A 15,431-nucleotide genomic window follows, 5' to 3' on the forward strand; every position below is an offset into this window, starting at 1 on the left:
TTACTGCCAGAAGCCCCTGGGTTCCGAGATTGGTATGTGTGCCTCTGAGATCATTGTCGATCAGAAGCCGGAGGAGGCATTTGAGGGTGGCAACCCGGAGCATTGTCATGGTGGGGAGCAGGGCCGATTCCGCCCCCACCCCATGAAACCCCACGTGCCTAGTCAATGCAGTCTCATACCTGGCTGTTCGTTAGGCTCTAAAAGATGCAGGCCGCCATGCTGCCGCCACAAAGGGGGACAGGCAAGGGACAGACACCCCTTCCCAGGCCAGCAGAGCATCATAGTTAAATACAAAGTCCAGATGTGTTTTGGTTGGACATTATCTTTTGCTCAGATTTTCCTATCACTATTCAAACCTGATTTTCAGGGACAAATGCTAGATCATATGCTTTTCATTGATCAATTTGCATATCAGGAAATGTTGCGTTGCCACGTTAGTTCGGAAAAAAATCCTGGTACCCACATGCCAGAACCATGCTTGTAGAAGCTCATGGTCACCGGGATTCCATCTGGGGAAGGCAGGGAGACAGCACCTACCCCATTTGGGACCTTTCGGTGATATCGGCTCTGGATGGGACCCAGAGCATTCTCCGGGAGCTGTGGGGCCCTCCAGCTGGGTTTTTTTCTTCGCTGCTGTGTGCTGTAAGATGGCGCTGGGGATGGGTTGTGGGCGTGACTTCCGGAATCAGAGTTTGCCTGGGGGCTGGTGCCGGCCCCTTTGCAGTTCAGAAAAAAATCCTGGTACCTGCATGCCAGAGCCATGCTTGTAGAAGCTCTTGGTCACCGGGATTCCATCTGGGGAAGGTGGGGAGACAGCACCTACCCCATCTGGGATCTCTCGGTGATATCGGCTCTGGATGGGGCCCAGAGCATTCTCCGGGAGCTGTGGAGCCCTCCAGCCGGGTTTTTTTCTTCACTGCTGTGTCAACTTTCTGATTTCTTATATGCTTAAAGGATTTTTTGTACTCATGCAATATAAGACTGATGTTTTTCTCTCAGAATTTTGAGGACATTGTCCCATTGTGTTCAACTATCTAATGTTGCATAATAGTCTGATTTTGAATCTTAGCAACCTTTTTTTTTCTTTGAAAACCTTGTGGAGTTTTTCTTTTACCTTAGTTTTGAAATTCTGTAAATATGTAAAAGGGAGCTTTATAAAGCTTAAGAGAACTTACAAAATGTCTGTATGTCTGTTAGTATAGTCCTTTCACTATAGTTCTTTTCATCACAGAGAAAATACACATAGCTAGCATTTAAAAACCAAAGCCCAGTGGGAGAGTCTAAATCCATTCCCTAGATTGTGAGTTTGAGAGTCCAAAAATAAAATGAGAGGGAGGATTCAGAATCATAAAACTAAAAGGCCATGATTTTCTGTCGCTCATTTCTTTCTCTGCATTCCTTAGTTTCCGTCATTTTGAATATTCATGTCTTTGTCTCAAGCAAATTGTACTTTAATTATTTTTTTCTTTTCTTTTTTTTTCATTTTTGGGCCACACCAGGTTGTGCCCAGGACTAACTCCTGTTTCTACACTTGGAGATCACTGCTAGCAGGTGCAGGAAACCATATGTGGTGCTGGGGATTGAACTCAGGTTGATTGCATGCAAGGCAAATGCCTTACCCACTCTACTATCTCTATGACTCCCTTTACTTTAATTTTTTTATTTTAAAGTATTTTTCTGGTGCTGGGAATTGAACCCAGGGCCTCATTCATGCAATGCAAATTCTCACATTGAACCACATTCCTCGTCTGCATACTGTCCTTTTAAGTAGACTATTTTTCAGGAGTTTGGGGTTTACAGAAAATTTGAGCAACTAGTAAAGTTCCCATATATTTTCTCCAAGCACACACAATTTTCTCTATTATTTATATAGACCACTCTCCACACACTCCACACACTCTCCACTCACGCATAAAAGAACTGGCAGAGGAACCCAGGTGTGTGGGACCCGGGGCTGAGATCTCCAAGCTTGCACGGTTTGGGACTGGACCTGCCAGAAGCTAGACAGTTACACCCACCAACTGCCGTGTAACCCCAACAACGGCCAGGATCCAGAGATTATCACACTCAGCTCCCGGGAGAGAACAAGGCAGAGTCTCCTACCCTGTGCTTGACTGTCACCACCAGGGCCCAACAGCTGAAGACCTCCGGGCCCCAGCCAAGGCCATGCTGGGACCACTCTCCACACACTTGGATGAGCCTCACACATAAAAGAACTGGCAGAGGAACCCAGGTGTGTGGGACCCAGGGCTGAGATCTCCAAGCCTGCATGGTTTGGGACTGGACCTGCCAGTAGCATTCACGGCCGCGCGACATCTTATCATCTCATTCCTACTTTCGACAAACTGGCAGGCTACCGAATGTAACCTGCCCACACAGCAGAGTCTGGAAAACTCCCCGTGGTGTACCCAATATGCCAAATACCAATAACAATGATGGGTCTCATTCTCCTAACCCTGAAAGAGCCTTGAATATGGCACTTTTAGAAAACATCTCAGGGCTAGGACGAAGGAGGCGTTACTGGGGCCTGCTCGAGGCAATCAATGAACAACAGGATGGTCGTGATCGTGATTTATATTTTAGGTTAGTGTGGTTCATTTGTTACAGTTAACGAACCTGTACTGATATATTACTAACTGTAGTCCACACCTTATTCAGATTTGGTTTTCACTTAATGTCTCTCCCCTCTATCCCCAGCCTTTTTTTGGTCTAGGATCATATCTGGGATCATATGACAGTTAACCTGTTAAGATTTCTTTATATCCTAGTTTCTCAGACTTCCCTTGTTTTTGATGGGCTTGGTTGTGTTGAGGAGTACTGGTCCAGCTATACATAGAATTCCCCACTACTGGAATTCGTGTGATGTTTTTCTCATGATTAAACTGAGAGTCTGAGCTTTTGTTAAGACTATGGAGGTAAAGGGCCATTACAAAAAGTAGGAATGATATTCAGTTGTTCTCTGGACCATGAGAGCTATGTCAGTGGTACATGGGCCATGTAGTACTAGGGATTGAACTCAGGGCCTTAAACAAGCTAGGCTTGTGTTCTACCATTTGAACTGTCTCTCCAGTCTCCAAAGTGCCATTTAAAAAATCACATCATGTTAAGGGTATATGTTATCAACACAATTCATCACTGTTGAGGTTAACCTTGGTCACCTACCAGAGGATATTGTTTTACCTATTCTTTAGTATAACAACACTATTGTTCCACCTAATTTTCCTTGTCCTGTTTAGAGGAAAATCACTATGAGGAGTTTACAGTTGCTAGACTCTGTTTCCTTGAAGGGAATGTCTAATAAATCAACTGAACAAAATATGGGAGATATATCTCTTTCCCACTTCTTCAATCTTTTGTGTCAGTATGAACTTATGGATATTTTTTCTATATAGGGTTACATAATGTTTTAATATCTGCAGGGCTAGCAAGACACCATAATTGTTTATGCTTTTCCGGTGTTTGTTGATTATTCTTCTTTGTTTTTTCCTACTTGAAGTATATTATATTTCAATTCCATTCAATTCCCCAAAAGCATGTCTTGCTATTGTTTCAAGTCTGCTTTTCATCTTTTAGAGGCGTTTTGTTTTTTTCCTCATAAATTGTAACTTTTAACATTATACCTAGTATTCTTATTTATTCTTTTAAAATGTGCAGTTTATATCATATTTGTGAAATTTGGGATACTATGGATAGAGTATGTTATCTTATTGAAGCAGAAATCCTGATTCCTCCCTTTTTTGTTTGTTTTTTGTTGTTATTGTTTTGTTTTGTTTGGGGACCACACCCAGTGACGTTCAGGGGTTACTCTTGGCTTTACACTCAGGAATTACTCCTGGCAGTGCATGGGGAACCATATACCAGGGATTGAACCTGGATTTATCACATGCAAGGCAAGTGCCTTACCTACGATACTATCTCTCCTCCTTTTTTAAATTGACTTAATTGCGGTAAAATACAAGCAACATAACGTTTATAATTTTAACCATTTGTACATGTACAACTGAAGCATTTAATCCATTCACCATAATGTATACCAATCAATGTAATTTCCCTAACCTTTCATCACACCCAGAATAAATTCTGCACCCATTAGACAGTAACTTTCCCTTTCCCCTACCCCTTCCCCCCAATAACCGTTCTAATTTATATCTCTATGAGTTTGTTTATTCTTCATATAAATGGAATCATAAAATTTATTTTTCTTCCTATTTCTGACTTTATTTAGCAAAGTGTTTACAAGGTCCATTAATACTGTAGCATTTATCAAGATTTCATTCCTGTTTATAACTGAATAGTATTTCCTAATCTCTTTTAATTATAACATTTGATAGTTCCAGTTCCTGGGACCCTCTCTGGGCATGCGCAGCTAGATCCAGCTCCTAGAAAGCCATTTTTCTCCCCTGATCTGCGCGGGACGGGCACGGAGGCCCAGCTGTGGGCAACAAAGCTGAACGGCTCCAATTCCAAACAGGTACAGCCCGCCCCCAAGGGCCTGGGACCCTCTCTGGCCATGCGCAGCTAGATCCAGCTCCTAGAAAGCCGTTTTTCTCCCCTGATCTGCGCGGAATGGGCACGGAGGCCCAGCTGTGGGCAACAAAGCTGAACGGCTCCAATTCCAAACAGGTACAGCCCGCCCCCAAGGGCCTGGGACCCTCTCTGGGCATGCGCAGCTAGATCCAGCTCCTAGAAAGCCGGTTTTCTCCCCTGATCTGCGCGGGATGGGCACGGAGGCCCAGCTGTGGGCAACAAAGCTGAACGGCTCCAATTCCAAACAGGTACAGCCCGATTCAGCCTAAGAGAAGGACAACATGGAGGGTGCGGGAACCACAGATCCCGGAGAAAAAAAAAAAAAACAGGTTCGAAAAAGAGCCGAGATCATCGGCAAGTCCCAGATGGGGTAGGTACCGCATCCCGCCTCCCCCAGATGGAACCCCGGTGACCAGAAGCCTCTACAAACACAGCTTGAGTATGCGGGAACTAGGACTTTTTCTCAAATCTGCCGGACTACAGCTCCCAGGTAACCTCTGATTCTGGAAGTCACGCCCACAGCCCGCCCCCCAGCGCCATCTTTGCAGCATTCAGCCTAAGAGAAGGACCACATGGAGGGTGCGGGAAACACAGATCCCGGAGGAAAAAAAAAAAAAAACAGGTTCCAAAAAGAGCCGAGAGCACCGGCAAGTCCTAGATGGGGTAGGTGCCGCATCCCGCCTCCCCCAGATGGAACCCCGGTGACCAGAAGCCTCTACAAACACAGCTCGAGTATACGGGAACTAGGACTTTTTCTCAAAACCGCGCGACATCTCTCTATATACAAAGTGATCAATGGGAAGTAAACCACCCAATCTTTCTCCCTGAAAATCAGAGTTAAGTTTGGAGCACAGCCACAGCCCCAGAAACACAAGGACTTAATGCAGAACCCAGCAGCTTGGAGCAGAAAAGTGAACGGACTATGCGTTAATCCAGGCCATCATTTCTGCCCAGAGGGGAAAGGGTGTTGCCCCATTTGCCCTCTCTTCTCTGGAAAGAAGGATGGCGACCGCATGGGAGCCTTGTGGACAGCAGGTATGAGCCGGGGGTGTGGGGGCGACTAAAACCTCATGGGAAGGGGGGCGTTCCAGTCTGTCCTTCATGCCCTACCGCGGTCAACAGTTGCCCCCCACGAGCGGCTCCCCAGCACGGCCACAGCCCCAGAAGCACAAGTACTTAATGCAGAACCCGGCAGCTTGGAGCAGAAAAGTGAACGGACTATGCGTTAATCCAGGCCATCATGTCTGTCCGGAGGGGAAAGGGTGTTGCCCCATTCGCCCTCTCCTCTCTGGAAAGAAAGATGGCGGCTGCATGGGAGCCTTGTGGACAGCAAGTATGAGCCGGGGGTGTGAGGGCGACTAAAACCTCATGGGAAGGTGGGCCTTCCGGTCCGTTCTTCACGCCCTACCGAGGCCACCAGTTGCCCCCCATGAGCGGCTCTCCAGCACGGCCACAGCCACAGAAGCACAAGGATTTAATGCAGAACCCAGCAGCTTGGAGCAGAAAAGTGAACAGACAATGCGTTAATCCAGGCCATCAAGTCTGCCGGAGGGGAAAGGGTGTTGCCCCATTCGCCCTCTCTTCTCTGGAAAGAAGGATGGCGGCCGCATGGGAGCCTTGTGGACAGCAGGTATGAGCCGGGAGTGTGGGGGTGACTAAAACCTCATGGGAAGGGGGGCGTTTCGGTCCGCCCTTCACGCCCTACCGAGGCCACCAGTTGCCCCCCACGAGCGGCTCTCCAGCACGGCCACGACTCCAGAACACAGAAACCAATTTCTTAACTATCTGAATTTCAGTAGAAATACTTCCAGGGTCAATAGGTAAAATAACAGAAATCCAAAACCAACATTTAATTCTTGAACCCAGCTGTAGAAAGCAAATCACTTCACAATGCTTTTTCAGCATGTCTGATTTGGGGGGGGGTAAACTCTAAATAATAGTGGTGAATCTTTTATTGAAACAATGAATCTAATCAAAGCAGATAGAGTGTTAACTAGAATTCATCTGCTTCACAGGGACGGGGAGGGGTGGGGGTGGGGTTTATTGGGGTTCTTCATGGTAAAAAATAAGTATTGGTAAAGGGAAATGTGTTTGATATTTGCATGACTGAGACCTAAACCTGAAAGCTTTGTAACCTTTCCCACAGTGATTCAATAAAAAAAAAAAAAGGTACATCCCGCCCCCAAGGGCCTGGGACCCTCTCTGGGCATGCGCAGCTAGATCCAGCTCCTAGAAAGCCGGTTTTCTCCCCTGATCTGCGCGGGACGGGCACGGAGGCCCAGCTGTGGGCAACAAAGCTGAACGGCTCCAATTCCAAACAGGTACAGCCTGCCCCCAAGGGCCTGGGACCCTCTCTGGGCATGCGCAGCTAGATCCAGCTACTAGAAAGTCGTTTTTCTCCACTGATCTGCGCGGGATGGGCACGGAGGCCGAGCTCTGGGCAACATAGCTGAACAGCTCCTCATTCCAAGCAGGAGACGTTCTGAACTCCTCGCCAGTGCCAGGGAGTCTTTCCGGAGCCGCGGCCGCTAACGCGGCCATGAAATATTTTCCCACTACGTATGCTACAGGAACCATAAGCTACATTCTTAGATGGAAACTTCTCTAGTTTCGGTCAGCCACTAAAAACGCAGTAGCCAATAACTCATAAGCCTATCTTAACTCACACTGCATATCAAGCAGAATAGTAACAGTGAACGTGAACGACTAAACCACACCTCTCACAATGGTAAAGCAACGCAAAAGCTCAACAAACTTTCATATTGAAGAGTCTAGCCCAGATGACACCAACAGTACTGTAGTGTTAGACAACCTCTCTGAGAAGGAATTCAGAAGGGAGCTACTTAGGATGCTGAGGGAATTAAAAGAAACAATGGAAAGCAATGCCAATAGAAGACAAGAGGATTTGAAGGCAGAAATGAGGAAAATGCAATCAGAAATGTCAGACCTGAAAAATCTCATAGGCGAATTGAAAAGCTCAGTGGAAGGCCTCAGCAGCAGAGTAAGAGCTGCTGAGAACAGAATCAGTGAGCTCGAAGAAGAAGTTCAGAGACTCTCAAGGAAAGAGCAGAAAATGGAAAAGAGACTCACAATTCGGGAACAGATGGCAAGAGAAGATCGTGATGAAGCCAAGAGGGGTAACATAAGAATTATTGGAGTCCCAGAGGGACAGGAAGAAAACCTTGATGAAGAAGAAACTGTCAAAGACATCATTGCTACAACGTTTCCAGAGCTGAAGAAAACTTGTGACCACATCCAGGAGGTCCGAAGGGTACCAGCTAGAAGAAATCCAAATAAAAATACCGCAAGACACATCCTGATCAAAATGACCAAAACCTTAGACAGAGACAAAATTCTGAAAGCAGCAAGATCGAAGAAAGAAATCTCTTACAAAGGAGCATCCTTAAAATTCACAGCTGATTTTTCTGATGAAACCCTCATGGCCCGAAAACAGTGGTGGGACATAGTGAAAAAACTCAATGAAATAAATGCCTCCCCAAAAATACTTTTCCCAGCAAGACTCTCATTCATAATAGAAGGAACAACACACAGTTTCACAGACAAACAACAGCTCAGGAACTTCATAGACTCAAAACCATGGTTACAAGAACAACTAAATGGGCTACTTTAAGGCAAGAAAGGCCCCTCAAATACACCAAATTTCAACAGAACAGTGGAACAACATCCCATAACAATAATCTCTTTCAATGTCAATGGGCTAAACGCACCAATGAAAACACATAGAGTGATAGGATGGATTAGAAAATGGAACCCAACCTTCTGCTGCCTGCAAGAAACACATCTCAATAGTCAAAGCAAACACAGACTCAGAGTCAAAGGCTGGAAAACAATCCTACAGGCAAACAGCTCCCATATAAAAGCTGGGGTAGCCATCCTAATATCAGACCACATCGATTTCAGAGTGAAGAAGGTCATAAGAGACAGTGAAGGCCATTTCTTATTGATCAAAGGATCTGTACAACAGGAAGAACTTACAATAATAAATGTATATGCACCTAATGAGAGACCAGCAAAGTACTTAAAACAACTACTCATAGAGTTGGAAAAAGACATCAATAGCAACACAATACTAGTGGGAGACTTCAACACCACTTTGTCACCTCTTGATAGATCAACCAGACTCAAGCTTAGCAAGGACATACTTCATGTGAGGAAAACAATGGAAGAAAGGGACTTAGTAGATATATACAGAACACTTCATCCTCAAAAAGCTGAATACACATTCTTCTCAAGCGTACATGGAACATTCTCCAAGATAGACCACATGCTGAGCCACAAAACATGCCTCCATAAAATTAAAAAGATAGAGATTGTATCAACAATCTTCTCAGACTATAATGCGCTGAAATTAGAAGTAAATCACATACAAAAACAGAAAACTAAACCAAACACCTGGAAAATAAACAGTGCACTCTTGAACAACGAGTGGATTAGACAGGAAATCAAAGAGAAAATCAAAAGATTCCTAGAAACGAATGAAAATGAGAACACGAGTTACCAAAACTTATGGGACACAGCAAAAGCTGTGTTAAGAGGAAAGTTACTCTACAAGCATTCCTCAGGAAGGAGGAGCGAGCACACATAAGTAACCTAACGTCACAGCTTAAGAGCTTGGAGAAGGACCAAAAAAAGGAGCACAACCCGAACAGGAGAAAGGAAATAATAAAACTCAGAGCAGAGATTAACGAGATGGAAACCCAAAAAACAATCCGAAAGATCAATGAAACCAAGAGCTGGTTCTTTGAGAAAATTAACATGATCGATAAGCCTCTAGCAAAACTCACAAAGAAAGGGAGAGAGAAAACCCTAATAAACCGAATCAGAAAGGAAAAGGGGGTCATTACAACAGAAACTACAGAAATTCAGAGGATCCTCAGGGAGTACTTTGAGAAGCTTTATGCCACGGAATATCAAAACCTCGAGGAAATGGATAAATTCCTAACTCCTACAGACTCCCAAGGCTGAACCAAGAAGACCTGGAATACCTGAACAGACCTATCACTATCAAGGAAATTGAAATGGTAATAAAAAGTCTCCCCAAGCACAAAAGTCCTGGCCCAGATGGATTCACTAGTGAATTCATCCAAATATTTAAAGAGCACTTACTCCCAATGCTCTTTAAGCTTTTCCACGAAATTGAAATATCAAAAACACTTCCGAACAGTTTCTACGCAGCAAATATCACACTGATACCAAAAGCAGACAGAGATACCACAAAGAAAGGGAATTACAGACCGATATCCCTGATGAACACAGATGCAAAGATCCTCAACAAACTACTAGCAAATAGAATCCAACTACTCATCAAAAAGATCATACACCATGACCAAGTAGGATTCATCCCAGGGATGCAAGGATGGTTTAACATTCGAAAATCAATCAGCATAATCCATCATATCAACAAAAGAAAAGATAAAAAGCATATGATTATATCAATAGATGCAGAGAAAGCATTTGACAAGATCCAGCACCCCTTTAATGATGAAAACCCTAGCCAAAATGGGTATAGAGGGGACCTTCCTCAACATAATTAAAGCCATCTACCACAAGCCTACAACAATCATCGTCCTCAATGGGGAAAAACTGAGAGCCTTCCCTCTAAGATCAGGGACGAGACAGGGATGCCCACTATCTCCACTGCTGTTCAATATAGTACTGGAAGTACTTGCAATAGCAATTAGGCAAGAAAAAAGATATTAAGGGCATTCAAGTAGGAAAGGAAGAAATCAAGCTCTCACTATTCGCAGATGATATGATACTCTACTTAGAGAACCCAATAACCTCCACCAAGAAACTCCTAGAAACAATAGACTCGTATAGTAAAGTTGCAGGCTATAAAATCAATACCCAAAAGTCCATGGCTTTCCTATACGCAAACAGTGAGAGAGAAGAAAGCAACATGAATAAAACAATCCCGTTCACAATTGTGCCCCAGAAAATCAAGTACCTAGGAATCAGCTTAACTAAGGAAGAAAAGGACCTGTACAAAGAAAACTACAAAACGCTACTTCAGGAAATAAAAGAGGACATGAGAAAATGGAAAGATATCCCCTGCTCATGGGTCGGGAGACTTAATATTATCAAAATGGCAATACTACCGAAAGCATTGTATAAATTCTATGCAATCCTTATAAAGATTCCCATGACATTCTTCAAAGAAATGGAGCAAACACTCCTGAAATTTATATGGAACAATAAGCCCCGACGAATAGCTAAAGCAATTCTTGGGAAAAAGAAAATGGGAGGAATCAACCTCCCGAACTTCAAACTGTAGCACAAAGCAGTAATAATTAAAACAGCATGGTACTGGAACAAAGGCAGAACTGCAGACCAATGGAACAGGGTTGAATACACTGACGTCTCCCCTCAATCATATGATGATCTAATCTTTGATAAAGGTGCAAGTAATGTGAAGTGGAGTAAGGAAAGCCTCTTTAATAAATTGTGTTGGCATCACTGGATGGCTACATGCAAAAAAATAGGCTCAGAACTCTGCCTAACACCATGTACAAATGTAAGATCAAAATGGATTAAAGACCTCAACATCAGACCAGAAACCATAAGGTACATTGAAGATAAAGTTGGCAAAACCCTCCATGACATTGAAGCTAATGGTATCTTCAAAGATGCCACGCCACTGGCCAAGCAAGTGAAAACAGAGATAGATAAATGGGACTATCTTAAACTAAGAAGCTTCTGCACCTCCAAAGAAACAGTGACCAAAATACAAAGACAGTCTACAGAATGGGAAAGGATATTCACCGAATACACATCTGACAAGGGGTTGATATCCAGGATATAGAAAATACTGGTTAAACTCCACAAGAAGAAAACATCCAACCCCATCCATAAATGGGGCAATGAAATGAACAGAAACTTTCTCAAAGAAGAAATCCAAATGGCAAAAAAAAACATGAGAAAATGCTCTACATCATTAATCACCAGGGAGATGCAGATCAAAACCACAATGAGATACCATCTCACACCTCAGAGACTGGCCCACATTCAAAAGAACAACAGCAACCAATGCTGGCGCGGATGTGGCGAGAAAGGGACACTCCTTCACTGTTGGTGGGAATGTCGACTGGTTCAGCCCTTCTGGAAAACAGTATGGACGATTCTCAAAAAATTAGAAATTGAGCTCCCATTTGACCCAGCAATACCACTCCTGGGAATATATCCCAGAGAGGCAAAAATGTATAGTCGAAGTGACATCTGCACTTGTTTGTTCATTGCAGCACTCTTTACAATAGCCAGAAACTGGAAGAAACCTGAATGCCCAAAAACAGATGACTGGTTAAAGAAACTTTGGTACATCTACACAATGGAGTACTATGTAGCTGTTAGAAAGGATGAGGTCATGAAATTTACAAACAAGTGGTACAATATGGAAAGTATCATGCTAAGCGAAATGAGTCAGAAAGAGAGGGATAGACATAGAAAGATTGCATTCATCTGGGGGATATAAAGTAACAAAATATGAGATTAATACCCAAGAATAGCTGAGATCAGCACCAGGAGGATTACTCCATAACCTAGAGGCCAGCCGGGTATCCTAGAGGAAAGGGTAGTTCAAATAGAGAAGGGAGCACCAAATAAAGGGTGTTTGGAGGATCCTCCCAGGAGGGGAGATGCATGTCGTAAGTAGACTATGGACTGAACATGTTTGCCACTCAATGCCTCTTTTGCAGACCACAACACCCAAAAGGAGAGAGAGAACACATGGGATTGCCCTGCCACAGAGTCAGGGGAGGATGGGGGGATGGGGGTGGGGGGATATTATCCATGGTGGTGGAAAATGGGCACTGGTGGAGGGATGGGTATCTGATCATTGTATAATCGAAACCCAAGCACAAAAAATTGTAAATCTACAATGATACCTCATGGTGTTTCACTAATAAAAAAAAATTTTAAAAAAATGGTATGACATATTGCACAGCTGCAAAATTGGCCACGTGCATTCTTGAATGCACTACTTTAGTAATTTAAAAATAATAATAAGGATGGGCCATGAAAAAGCAAAGCTGAACTGTTCTTGGCCCCCTCTCCTCATTCATTCACATACCCCCCCAGCGACAGGGTCCCTTCCCGGGGTTGGGCATCTAACTAGATCCCCTGAGAATGGTTTGTTTTCACCCATGGTCTGCAGGGACGGGAATTGAGGCACAACCACGCGAAAGCAAAGATAAATAGTTCCGGGCACCATCTCCTCATTCATCCACGTATCCGCCTGGTGGCAGGGCCCCTTCCCGGGTTTGGGCATCTAACTAGATCCCCTGAGAATGGCTGGTTTTCACCCTTGGTCTGTAGGGACGGGAATTGAGGCACAACTGCACGAAAGCAAAGCTGAACCATTCTGGGCATCCTCAACTCATTCATCACGTACCCACCCACTGGCAGGGTCCCTTCCTGGTGCCGCAGCCACTAATGTGGCGTGAGTTATTCTCACCCTACATATCCCATAGGAACCATAAGTTACCCTCCTAGATGGAACTCTCATTAGGTTAGCTTAACCACCAGAAACACATTAGCCAATAATTCATTAAGCACATCTCAATTCATTCTGCATCTCAAGCAGAATAGTAACAGTGAGTGTGAAGGCCTAAAGCACACAGGTCACAATGGTAAAGCAACACAGAAGCCCACCAAGCTTACTTATTGAAGAGGCTAGCCCAGAAGACACTAACAGTAATGAAGTGCTGGACAACCCTCTGACAAGGAATTTAGAAGGGAGGTACTGAGGATGCTTACGGAGCTAAAAGAAACAATGGAAAGCAATGCCAATAAAAGACAAGAGGATTTGAAGGTAGAAATGAGGAAAATGCAAACAAAATTAGAAACAGCAATGTCAGACCTAACAAACCTGGTAGGCGAATTGAAAAACTCAGTGGAAGGTCTCAGCAACAGAGTAACAGCCGCTGAGGACAGAATCAGTGGACTTGAAGATGAAGTCCAGAGACTCTCCAGAAAAGAACAGAAAATGGAAAAGAGACTCACAATTCTGGAAAATATGGCAAGAGAAGATCTTGATGAAGCCAAGAGGAGTAACATAAGAATTATTGTAGTCCCAGAGGGACAGGAAGAAAACCCTGGTGAAGAAGAAACTGTCAAAGATATAATTGCTATGACGTTTCCAGAGCTGAAGAAAACATGTGACCACATTCAGGAGGGCCGAAGGGTACCAGCTATAAGAAATCCGAATAAAAATACTACAAGACACATCCTGATCAAAATGACCAAAACTTTAGAGACAAAATTCTGAAAGCAGCAAGATCAAAGAAAGAAATTTTATATAAAGGAACATCCTTAAGATTCACAGCTGATTTGTCTAATAAAACCCTCATGGCCCGAAAGCAATGGTGGGATATAGTGAAAAAACTCAATGAAATAAATGCCTCACCAAAAATACTTTACCCAGCGAGACTCAGTCATAACAGAAGGAACAACACACAGTTTCACAGACAAACAACAGCTCAGGAACTTCTTAGTCTCAAAACCATGGTTACAAGAACAATTAAATGAGCTACTTTAGGACAAGACAGTTCCCTCAAATACACCAAATTTCAACAGAAAAATGGGACAAAACCCAATAACAATAATCTCTCTCAATGCCAATGGGCTAAACGCACCAATTAAAAGACACAGAGTGGCAGGATGGATTAAAAAATTGAACCCAACATTCTGCTGCCTGCAAGAGACACATCTCAATAGTCAAAGCGAACACAGGCTCAGAGTCAAAGGCTGGAAAACAATCCTACAGGCAAACACCTCCCATTAAAAAGCTGGGATAGCCATCCTAGTATCAGACCACATTGATTTCAGACTGAAGGTCACAAGAGACAGTGAAGGCCATTTCTTATTGATCAAAGGATCTGTACAACAGGAAGAATTTACAATACTAAATGTATATGCACCTAATGAGGGACCAGCAAAGTACATAAAACATCTACTCATAGACTTGAAAAAAGACATTGATAGCAACAAAATACTAGTAGGAGACTTCAACACCACTTTATCACCTCTTGATAGATCAACCACACTCAAGCTTAGCAAGCACATACTTCATCTGAGGGAAAAAATGGTAGAAAGGGACTTAGTAGATATAGACAAGACACTTTATCCTCAAAAAGCTGAATACACATTCTTCTCAAGTGTGCATGGAACATTCTCCAAGATAGACCACATGCTGAGCCACAAAACATAACTCCATAAAACTAAGAGGATAGAGATTGTATCAAAAATCTTTTCAGATCATAATGCGCTGAAATTAGAAGTAAATCACACACAAAAACAGAAAACTAAATCAAACACCTGGAAATTAAACAGTTCACTTTGGGACAACAAGTAGCTTAGAAAGGAAATCAAAGAGGCAATCAAAAGATTCCTAGAAATGAACGAAAATGAGGACACGAGTTACCAAAACTTATGGGACACAGCAAAAGTGGTGTTAAGAGGAAAGTTTATAGCTCTACAAGCATTGCTCAGGAAGGAGGAACGAGCCCACATAAGTAACCTAACTTCAGAGTTTAAGAGCGTGGAGAATGACCAACAAAAGGACCCTAATCCGAACAGGAGGAAGGAAATAATAAAATTCAGAGAAGAGATTAACGAGATGGAAACGCAAAAAAAATCTGAAAGATCAATGAAACCAAGAGCTGGTTCTTCAAGAAAATAAACAAGATTGATAAGCCTCTAGCAAAACTCACAAAGAAAAAGAAAAAGAAAACCCTAATAAACAGAATCAGAAATGAAAAGGGGGTCATTACAGCAGAAACTACAGAAATTCAAAGGATCCTCAGGGAGTACTCTGAGAAGCTTTATGCCACGGAACACAAAAACCTTGAGGAAATGGATAAATTCCTAGATTCCTATAGCCTACTAAG

This window comes from Sorex fumeus, unplaced genomic scaffold (assembly GCF_029834395.1).
Source record: "Sorex fumeus unplaced genomic scaffold, SorFum_2.1 ptg000086l, whole genome shotgun sequence".
NCBI classification, from domain to species: domain Eukaryota; kingdom Metazoa; phylum Chordata; class Mammalia; order Eulipotyphla; family Soricidae; genus Sorex; species Sorex fumeus.